At 45.4% G+C, this 9,196-nt stretch overlaps 1 protein-coding gene and 1 long non-coding RNA gene across 2 annotated transcripts in view; both read left to right on the top strand.

The window, feature by feature from the left end:
* TSHZ1 (teashirt zinc finger homeobox 1) overlaps positions 1-9,196 on the top strand; it is a 75,526-nt gene that overhangs the window by 44,659 nt on the left and 21,671 nt on the right. The window lies entirely within an intron of this gene.
* Positions 17-8,975, top strand: LOC145716723 (uncharacterized). Its single transcript, XR_014139530.1, has 2 exons — positions 17-1,374; positions 1,853-8,975. It is a non-coding gene; the product is annotated as an uncharacterized LOC145716723 (long non-coding RNA).

Raw genomic sequence — 9,196 nt, 5'->3', positions numbered from 1 at the left:
GATGGAGGTGGTGGTGATGAAGGTGATGATGGTGATAATGGTGGTGATGATGGTGGTGGTGGTGATGGTGATGGTGATGATGGTGATAGTGCTGATGGTGATGATGATGGTGATGATGATGGTGGTGGTGATGATGATGGTGATGGTGCTGATGATGATGATGATGGTGGTGGTGATGGTGATGATGATGGTGATGGTGGTGATAGTGATGAAGGAGATGATGGTGATGATGATGGTGATGATGGTGATGATGGTGATAATGATGGTGGTGATGGTGGTGATAGTGATGAAGGTGATGATGGTGATGATGATGGTGATGGTAATGATGGTGACAGTGATGATGTTAATGTCAGCTACTGCTTATTCACATGTTCTTACGTTATTTTTTAAATTTTAAAGCAATACATGCTTATTTTAAGTAATAGAGTAAAGGTGCATAAAATAATTAGCATTTATAATAAAAATAGCTAAAGAAAGTTATTAATCTTTTCCCCTTCTCTCCCTTTCCATCTCCCCTCCCACAAAGGTCATCCATGAAAACAGCCTGGTTCTGTTTTCCTCACTTTCCTCTCTACTCATACCTATGTGTGAAAACATATGTACTACATGTCGGGTTATCTTTATTCTCTAAAAAGTAGAATCCATTCGTGCGGTCTGATTTTCTCACTTAAAAATGCGTCATGATCATCAATCAGAGAGACGTCTTAGTCTATTTTTAGGCTGTATACTTTTCGAGCTGTGGCTGTCCCACATTTGTTCAGTTTTTAGCTTATTGGTGGATGTTCAGGTTGCTTCTGGTTGTGGACCATCCCAAACTGTGCTGCTGGATATTTCTGTATTTCAAAGGACGTGCTCTCCAGTAGGTGCCTTGTGGGGTCAAGGAGTTTGTGTCATTTTCATCATCAAATTGCTTTCCACAAAGGTGTCATCAACACCCACTTACTGGGTGCACGATGTCCCAGGCTCTGTGTGAGCCTCTTATGATGCTCGTGCCACTCCGACCAGCTCTGTGCTTGTTCATCCCAGCAGAGTCCTGTGTGTGGAGGGGTGCGTGGGTGCATGCATACATGAGCACGGGCCTTGGGGGGTCCTTCTGTGTCCCACCCCAGCTTCTTAGCCCGCTGCTTCTCATATGTCCTTGGCGTTGCTCACGAGGGTATGAATTTGCTTCAACAATAAACATTCGTTCATATCTCCTTGGACAAGGTAAGGATGTCTTCTGCCCTTGCCTTTTCCCTAGCACTGGGTCTGCAGCTCTGGGAGAAGGCTTCCAGCATTACGTTGGGCATGGAAACGAGTCGAAGGTGTCCTTCTCACGTCCTACTTTTCAGTTCTGTGAAGACCAAGGCTGCCTCGCCATTGTGCGTCTCTGCAGTGAGTAGCCTGCTGCCAAATCGCTGCAGCTCAGTCAACGGCATTAGAATATGCAAAAGAGTGTGGGCAGAATCTCCGTGTCCATGTTTGTGGACAGAGTCATCTCTTCCTGCCATTTTTTCATGCCTCACTACGACACCTAGGGTTCCCATCATCTGTCCTGAGATGGAGAGGCACAAGCCAGCTGCTGATTCACCCATGATCAGGGTTTGCAGAGGGAAGAGGGGGGTGGGGGTTGATAGCACCCATACTTTCCCTGTGAGCTTCCATGGATGCTGAGCAGTTTTCCTCTGTGGCGCCATCCTTTGGCCTTGGCCCGAAACAGTACGCGTTCACTGAATGCCCAGCTGCCCCCCACAGATGCACAGCCATAATACATGCCCGTGCCCAGGGAAACCCTCATCTCCCGAGTTTGAAGGGACCCACGGGCTGATCGGCTTCAGGTAATCTCATAGTTTTATACGTACTATCTCTGTAGTACCTCCGATGTCAAACGTAACGGATTAAAATCACCCAGTCAGCTGAAAGCGTACTTCTGTCTCCTGGCTGCCAGTCTCGGTCTGGGTCTGCAGTTCCCTCTCTCTCTGACCTCATTTTCCAGCTCTCCTCGAAAGACTCCTTCCTGGAGGTCCTTAGCCTGCCGAGTTGCTACGGTGATGACTGTTGCACCCCAGCTCGAGCACGTGGGGTGTGAAGGAGGTAGGGGACCGTGTCGGACAGAACGGGTGTGCAGTAACCACAACACACACACCCTGTGGCTCAGGTAACTGAGCTGGCTTTCCCACGCAGGCTCCGCGCCTGTCTCTGCGCAGGCGGCACGTTGACCCCAGTCGGGCCCTCAGCTGATGTGCTGCCACCATCTAGACCGTTGCTGGTCACCGTGGCGGGTGTGTTGGATGGCACTCACACCAGTTCTGAAGGCTCCCTGGAAATGGCACAGTATCGCTCCTGCTCACATCTCCTCAGCCTCAGCTGATCTCAGGGAGGCAGGGGAGGATGATTCTGGAACGTGCTTGGACAAGAAGAGCCTGTGTATTGGCCCGATGCTTGCTGCGGGGGCCGAGTCGAAAGGTGGGAAGACGGAAGAGGGGAAAGGGCAGCGGATTCCACGACTGTAAGGAGGAAACTCTGTCTCGTAGGTGGTGAACTGACTGATTCTGCCAAAAGAGAAGTTCCAAAAACACCTTGATTGATGGCAGCATCGTTGGAACAAATTTATGGCCTCCTGGGTGATTCCTTTGAAGGACAGCAGTCATCTCTACAGAAAGATGTTCTGTACAGAACGTTGGACCACTTGTCAGCTCACGTCGGCGTCTTTAATACACGGCCTGACCCACGCACCCATTACCATAAACTCAACCACAGGCAGACATCGGAGGTGAAGACACCTTAGTACTCCCAGGGGGCCCCGGAGAGCCTGCCGAAAGTGCCTCCGGCAGGGGGGCTCCCCCAGCTGACGTGCACCTTCCCACCCCCCAGGAAGCTGGGAGTCCTGTTGTGGCTTTTTTCAAGATGTCTGGTTCTTTCTACCTTGTTGAAAACATAATTTCTCATTTCATAGTTACATAATGTATTCACTTCTTAACTGTGACTGGTAAGGGGAAGTCATCATGCATTTCTCACAGCTGCAGTGTTTCAGTGCTGGGGGATCGTTGGCTGAGACGAAAAGCCACGCTTTCGGAGGATTTGAAGTCCAATAGTTTTGATGTGGGGGAACATGTTAGTTTCCATATAGGGTGATTTTACAGATCAGCTTAACAATGATGTGTAATAAACAAGCAAATGAATGGCTACAGCTCACATGGGATTTGGCCATCATTTGAACGAAACCCTTGAGTTTGCGTCCTCCACAGGAGGGAGGAGCTGTGCCTTGCATTACTTCAGGGTGCAGGGTGAAGCTCTGGTCCCGAGGAGATGGTGGCCTCCAATCCAGTCACGAGACGCAACACTGGGTCTCTAAGGCTTTTGTGTTTTAGAGAGAACTTGCACTGAACTAACAAAACTCCCGATTTCTCAGAAAGCATTTGTGTGGTCCCTGGAAGTTTACCAGGAGATTCTGGTTACCGTATACATTCTCCTTTTGTTGTACTGTTAAAAACAAACAAACAAAAAGGCAAAGATGATGACGTCAACGGCACGATATTGAGTCAGACTAAAGACAGTAATATGCTTTTCTCTTATCCATTCAGTAAATCTTTATTGAGTGCCTCCTATGAGCTAAGCACTGTTACAGGTGTTTCACAAGCTATGGCCTATAGGATATGGCGTAGGAACTTTTGCAGGCTTAGGATATACATACAAATTGTCAGATTGCCTCTTGGCTAGGGCCATCTGCTCTGTCCTGTTGAACCTGAGAGAGCAGTACACTGGATTAGGCATGTCTCTTGGCCTCAAGATTGACCCTGTTGGAAGGAAAGCAAATGCAGTCTTGATATGCTGGTGGAAGCAAGGCCCTTTGTCCGTTCCCAAGGGCCACACGCTCCACGATAGCCATGCCTCTGCTTACGCTGCTCCCTCTCGTCGTCTTTCCTACCCTTCGCTGCCTTTGGAAATCCTTTCTGAGTGCTTAGGGCAGCTCAGTGTTTTCTCTTTGAGAAGCCCTCCTACCGCCCCCTCCTCCTTCAGAGAAGCAGAAGCTCTTCCTTCACGGTGTGGCCAGCACCCTTCCCTCGACTGGTTCAGCACGTCACTCTTTCACACTGTCTTGATCACTGTGTTCTTACTCATTGTGTCTGCCCTGCATGTTGCTTCTTCTGGCCCTCAAAAGACTTGAAGAACATTTTCAGGCTGGAATGGGTTTTAAGGATCATCTGTTATACCCCCGCCTTTTTCATAGATTAGGAGATGGAGACTCAGGGTAGTTTCTGGATATTGGTCAAGGTTTCCCAGTGATAACGGTGATAGAAATAAGATGAGAGGAAGCTCCATTCTATTCAATACGCAAGTTCATTAAATATTTGAGTAAATATGTGACTGGCAGTCATATCTTTAAAAAAAATAAAGAACATGCAATCATTTGTCAGCAATGTAATCTATCAAACTAACACTACTTCTGTGTCACAGTCAGATTCATCTTCTATCACTTTGACTTAAGATGCCTTTCCGAGGACTAGAAGGTGCTGTGAGGGTGGGACCTACGTGCATTTCCATTCGTGTTACTGCCTTTTTCACCCTCAACCTGTGTTGTTCTTTCTTGACCTCTTAGATACACACTTCTGTTTTGTGTTAAATGCCCATATAAATAAGTTATCAATAATCAATATATTCTTCTGACACCATGTTGTATATTTTACAAGTCCTTTTTCTTGCAAGCAAATGTTAGCATTCCTAACTCTTAATACAATTAAATAAATTGAAATAGGTATTTATCCGTTGTGGACGTGGTTTGCTGGAGTTATGGGGCCAAGAAATAGTAACTGCATTCAGTATGTCTATGTTTCTTGTTCACATCTTGGCAACTAACCATAGAGGTTGTATTTTTTGTTGTTGTTGATAGTTGTGTTTGTATCAATATTCATACAGATACAGTAATTCAGTGTGAAGGAGAATCAGTGTTTTTCTGAGCTGATTTGCATATGCGTGTCAGATCTAGCTATGCCATTTTTATGGCATGGAGGAAAACAAAATGACCTTTTACCAAGTTTTTGATTCTGGAGGATTCTGTGTTTTGAGTTTGGAGGGGAGGGGCTGCAGAGGAAAAGGGAGGAAGCAATTGTTGATTTATATCATGATGCCAGCAACAGTCAGGAACCAAAGATGCTTTTCAGCTATAATTGTATCTTTGCTCAAGGCTACTTACTGTAGTTATACTACATTAAATTCCATTGTCAGTCAACTCTACTAGAGTTTCAAGGAGCTTGCCCTGATGCTGACCACAGGATGGTCCCAACTATCCTTTGTGTTTCTTCTCTTATTATAAAGTACAGTTTTATTTTATACTCTGGAGATAGTGCATCACGAGAATACATAGTATCACTTATTGATAGGATTATGGTACAGTAAATAGAAATACGTGTCAAAACTTATCTAGCTCGCTCTCCTCTTCAAGTCCTTGGTTTTCATTACAATTATTTTCCAGAAAGAAATCGAAAATAAAATGTCATTGTGAATAGCATATATCTGAAATGGATAGTTTACCCTTAACAGGAATAGTAAAACACGCTACAGAAGCTTTCAACTGGCTTCTATCAAAATAATTATCTTAGCAATTATCTCTGCCATTCAGTTAACTTTTGCATGTGGATGGTGTTTCTGTGTCTCTGTGTTCATCAGCCTCTCGCTTAGAGTTCTCCCAGGAACTATTATACTGACAGATTCTATTTTATTATTAGTATTATTATTACTTTATTTTGTTCCTTAGTACAGAGAGAAAGAAAGAAAGAGAAAGGGCTATTTAAAAGGAATTGCACCGGGATACGTAAGCAGATAGGACGTTCCTTGGAGATCACGGTGGCCACCTGCCCTGGGAGGTGCTCTGGGCAGGGTCTGCTGAGGACAGTGGGACCAGCCAGCCTTGTAAGGCAAAGCCCCACAGAGATGCTGGACGTCAGAAGTCATTCCGGATAAGCCACGAAGATGTGCATATTTTAGCATCTTTTAAAAACTTTCATTCCTCAACTGTACTCACAAGTCCGCTTTTTGAAATTGAGGGGCAGACGTTCTTAGTTACAAACTCTTCTGTTCAATTACACTTGAGTCAGAGATGCACCAGCCCAGCAAAACCAACATCTCATTCCTGTTCTTCCTTACTTTTTCAGGGGAGTGGAGCATACAAGGAGTGTTACGAAAAGGGTTTCTGTTTGTTTGTTTAAGGAAATACATTAAATTGCTTCTGTTTTAATTTTTTTTTTTTTTTTTTTGACTTCGTGGAGCAGTTTTCAGAATGTGATCCCATTTGTTCAGATCTTGGACCATGGTGGAGAAATGGTTTGGAAAGAAGCCTGCTTTGACCTCTACCTCCCTCTTCCCGCGACATCCGTGATTTTCAGGCAGAATTGTTTTGCCAGAGAAGTGTATCTCTCAGTGGGGAAACTTTCTTGCAGTTCACTCACCACTGAGGTGGGACCCCTTTGGCTCATCTTACATGTGTACTTGAGTGAGTAGAAACACTTTAAGAAAAGTAAACTCCGTGCTTTTCTACTGTCATATTTGATTTGAGCTGTGCTCTGATGGTTATTTGAAGGCAGCATGAAATGCAGTGCCTGCCTGACCCATTTTCACAGCCCATTATCATAATTTCACTGTCGTATGGCCACTGAGTTAATGTACTTACAAATGACAGAGAAAGTGTGTTACATGACCTTACGGTTTTCAAAAATTAAATGACGTGGTAGGTCGTATTTCAAAGAATAGCTAAGGAGAATGGTTTTCTTTCCTGCATAAAGTGTCACTAGGCATAGCAACAGGATATTGTATTTCTTTTTTATTACACAAAAATGTGAAGCTTTTAAACTCCTAGATTCCCCACATAAAATTTAATATTGGGGTAGGGAATGAAATATCCAGTGGATAAATCTTCCCTCCCCCGCCCCAGTTCATCCCCTCTTTCTCTCCTGATGAAGCGCCATCAAAACTTAGAGATGCAGAAATACTTTGAAATTCTTGTCTGATGATGAATTTAGTATTTCCCCCCCTACACAAAGCCATGAATTCCCAACCAAAAGGCAGTGAAGTACTTATATTTACTAAAATATGCTTTGTTGGGTGCCTAACTATGGCTTATTGTTTTTTCTTAAGTGCATTAGGAATTACTTTTCATTTTAAAAAGTGGTTTTTTGTTTGTTTGTTTTTCAAGATTTGAGTCTTTTGGCTTGAGGTTAAATGAGATCTGGAGAAACTTTTAATTACAGCAGGTGATATTGGTGCACAGAGCCCTGTGGTGCCCGTACCTTATGGTTTCCTGAACTCACCGGGCAGAGCACTGCCCCCCACCCCCCCAACGTGGGATTGTCAGTGTCCATCACGGAAGGGGTGGCTGGGGGATGAAGGGTCTGACGTACAGCCTGCGCATTCGGAGCTGTGGGACAGACCGCAAACGTGCAATCCTGTGGTAGGACCTCACCCTGTCCTCAGTTAACTGTGGAAATCAAGTCACTCATCTGTTCTCGAATTCTCTTTGCAAGTAAGAACAGTGTATGCCAAGCGGTAGCTCTCTGAAGGAGCCCTCAGGACTTGAAAAGCCACAAATTGACTTACAGATCATATGCACCTGGGCCTCCACACAACAGTAAGAATTCAGCGTCCTTTGCACGCTGTCCCTGTGAGCTAAACATAGGGACTGTGTCACAGGGAAGCAGCTGTGCGTTGCTGAGTTGCAGACCCACCTTGCCTGGAGTTTCAGTGAACACAGACCTAAGTCGTCTGTGGAAGGAATAGTAATTATCTCGGTCCTCCAGAAGAACGCCAGAATGATGGGAAAAACGACTCTCAGGCTTATATACTCTCGAAACATAAGGATGTCCTTTGAAAGCCAAAAAGTGGGACTAAAATTGTGCAGTTTAGATTTTCTTTTGGCTCCTATCTGCGGACTGCGATTGATGGCACTTGAGTCAAGAAGAATGGTTGTGGGCGCCTATTGATCACCTGTAGGACTTGTGCCCCGAGTGTGGGAGGGACTGCTGTGTGTCTGCTCCGTGCACCCTGGAGCCTTCCAAATGTCAGGTCTGGTGAAGCCCCTGGCAGTGTTGACATAAAGAATATTATTTAAAGTTACTAAAATTTGATGAAGCTTCTAAATTTAATCTGCACTGTATTGTGCACCAAAATTAAATTGCTGGGGAAAAAAAAGATGTGGTTGCAATGTGTGTTCAGAAATGACTTGTCATAATTAATTTTTTTTAACCCAACACATTAGAACATTTAAACATTTTTCTGAATAGCCAAAAAGTTTTTATTTTTTGTTACAGATGTAGCGGCTCTGAAAATTGCTTTATTTCCTTGATTTCAGTGGACACTAATTGCATGGTTCTATTTTTTCTTAAAATGAATATACGCCACGAGTACAGAAATATTAAAACGTCTTCCCCCTGGGAAGGGGGGACACCTCTTTTACATTGCAGCTCTGTCCACAGCCCTGCACGGGCTGATCTGAAGCTGCCATCTCCCATTCTGAATAAACTACACCAACAGAAAATACAAGTTCATGCTGCCTTTCGGACACACCGGATGGTGGGAGAACAAGAAGGCTCCATTTCACGCACACCCTGTAGGGGCCAGGCTGCTGCGCTGAGCTGGACTCCGTGGCCGGGCTCCTTTGCAGGTTCCGCGTGGAGTGAGGGGCAGGGGTGGGAGGCCATGAGGCAGAGGAGGCTTCCGGAGCTCAGACAATGGCCCGGCTTCCGTGTTGGCCCTGCAGCCCAGGCAGGCGGGAGGCTTCCTGTGTCTGCAGGAGGGGAAAATGTGCAGGCGGGCGAGGAGAAAGGAGGGAAGGAGCAAGGCACTTCCTCTGACAGCGCATGAGCACGCGCTGGGGAGTGGTAGCCTCCAGTTAAAGGATGCTCTCGCCCCTTATTAGGGAGATGAAGCTGGGTAAAGAAATGTTGCAAATGGGCACTCACTTCTTAAATGAAGGAGAGAGGTTTTGTATGCATATTCCATTCTGACACAGGCTTGAGGAGAAGAAAGATGGGGAACACTTTGCACATGTGGAAATACATAAAATTGGGCATTCTAAAACAATAACAGCGCCATATCGTGCATGACATTCTCCCTCTTCTGAGAGACACGGGGCAAGCAGGGCTACACCTTACGGCTGTAACTTCCCAATGAATCTCAGGGACAAGGTTAGAGCTCCCTGCCCCCCCACCCCGAGCTGGTTTCCTTA

The sequence above is a fragment of the Leptonychotes weddellii genome, chromosome 13, assembly GCF_054177405.1.
Source record: "Leptonychotes weddellii isolate Sample4059 chromosome 13, ASM5417740v2, whole genome shotgun sequence".
NCBI lineage: Eukaryota > Metazoa > Chordata > Mammalia > Carnivora > Phocidae > Leptonychotes > Leptonychotes weddellii.
Note: the sequence above shows the minus strand (reverse complement) of the source record. Positions and strands in the feature narration are given on the sequence as shown.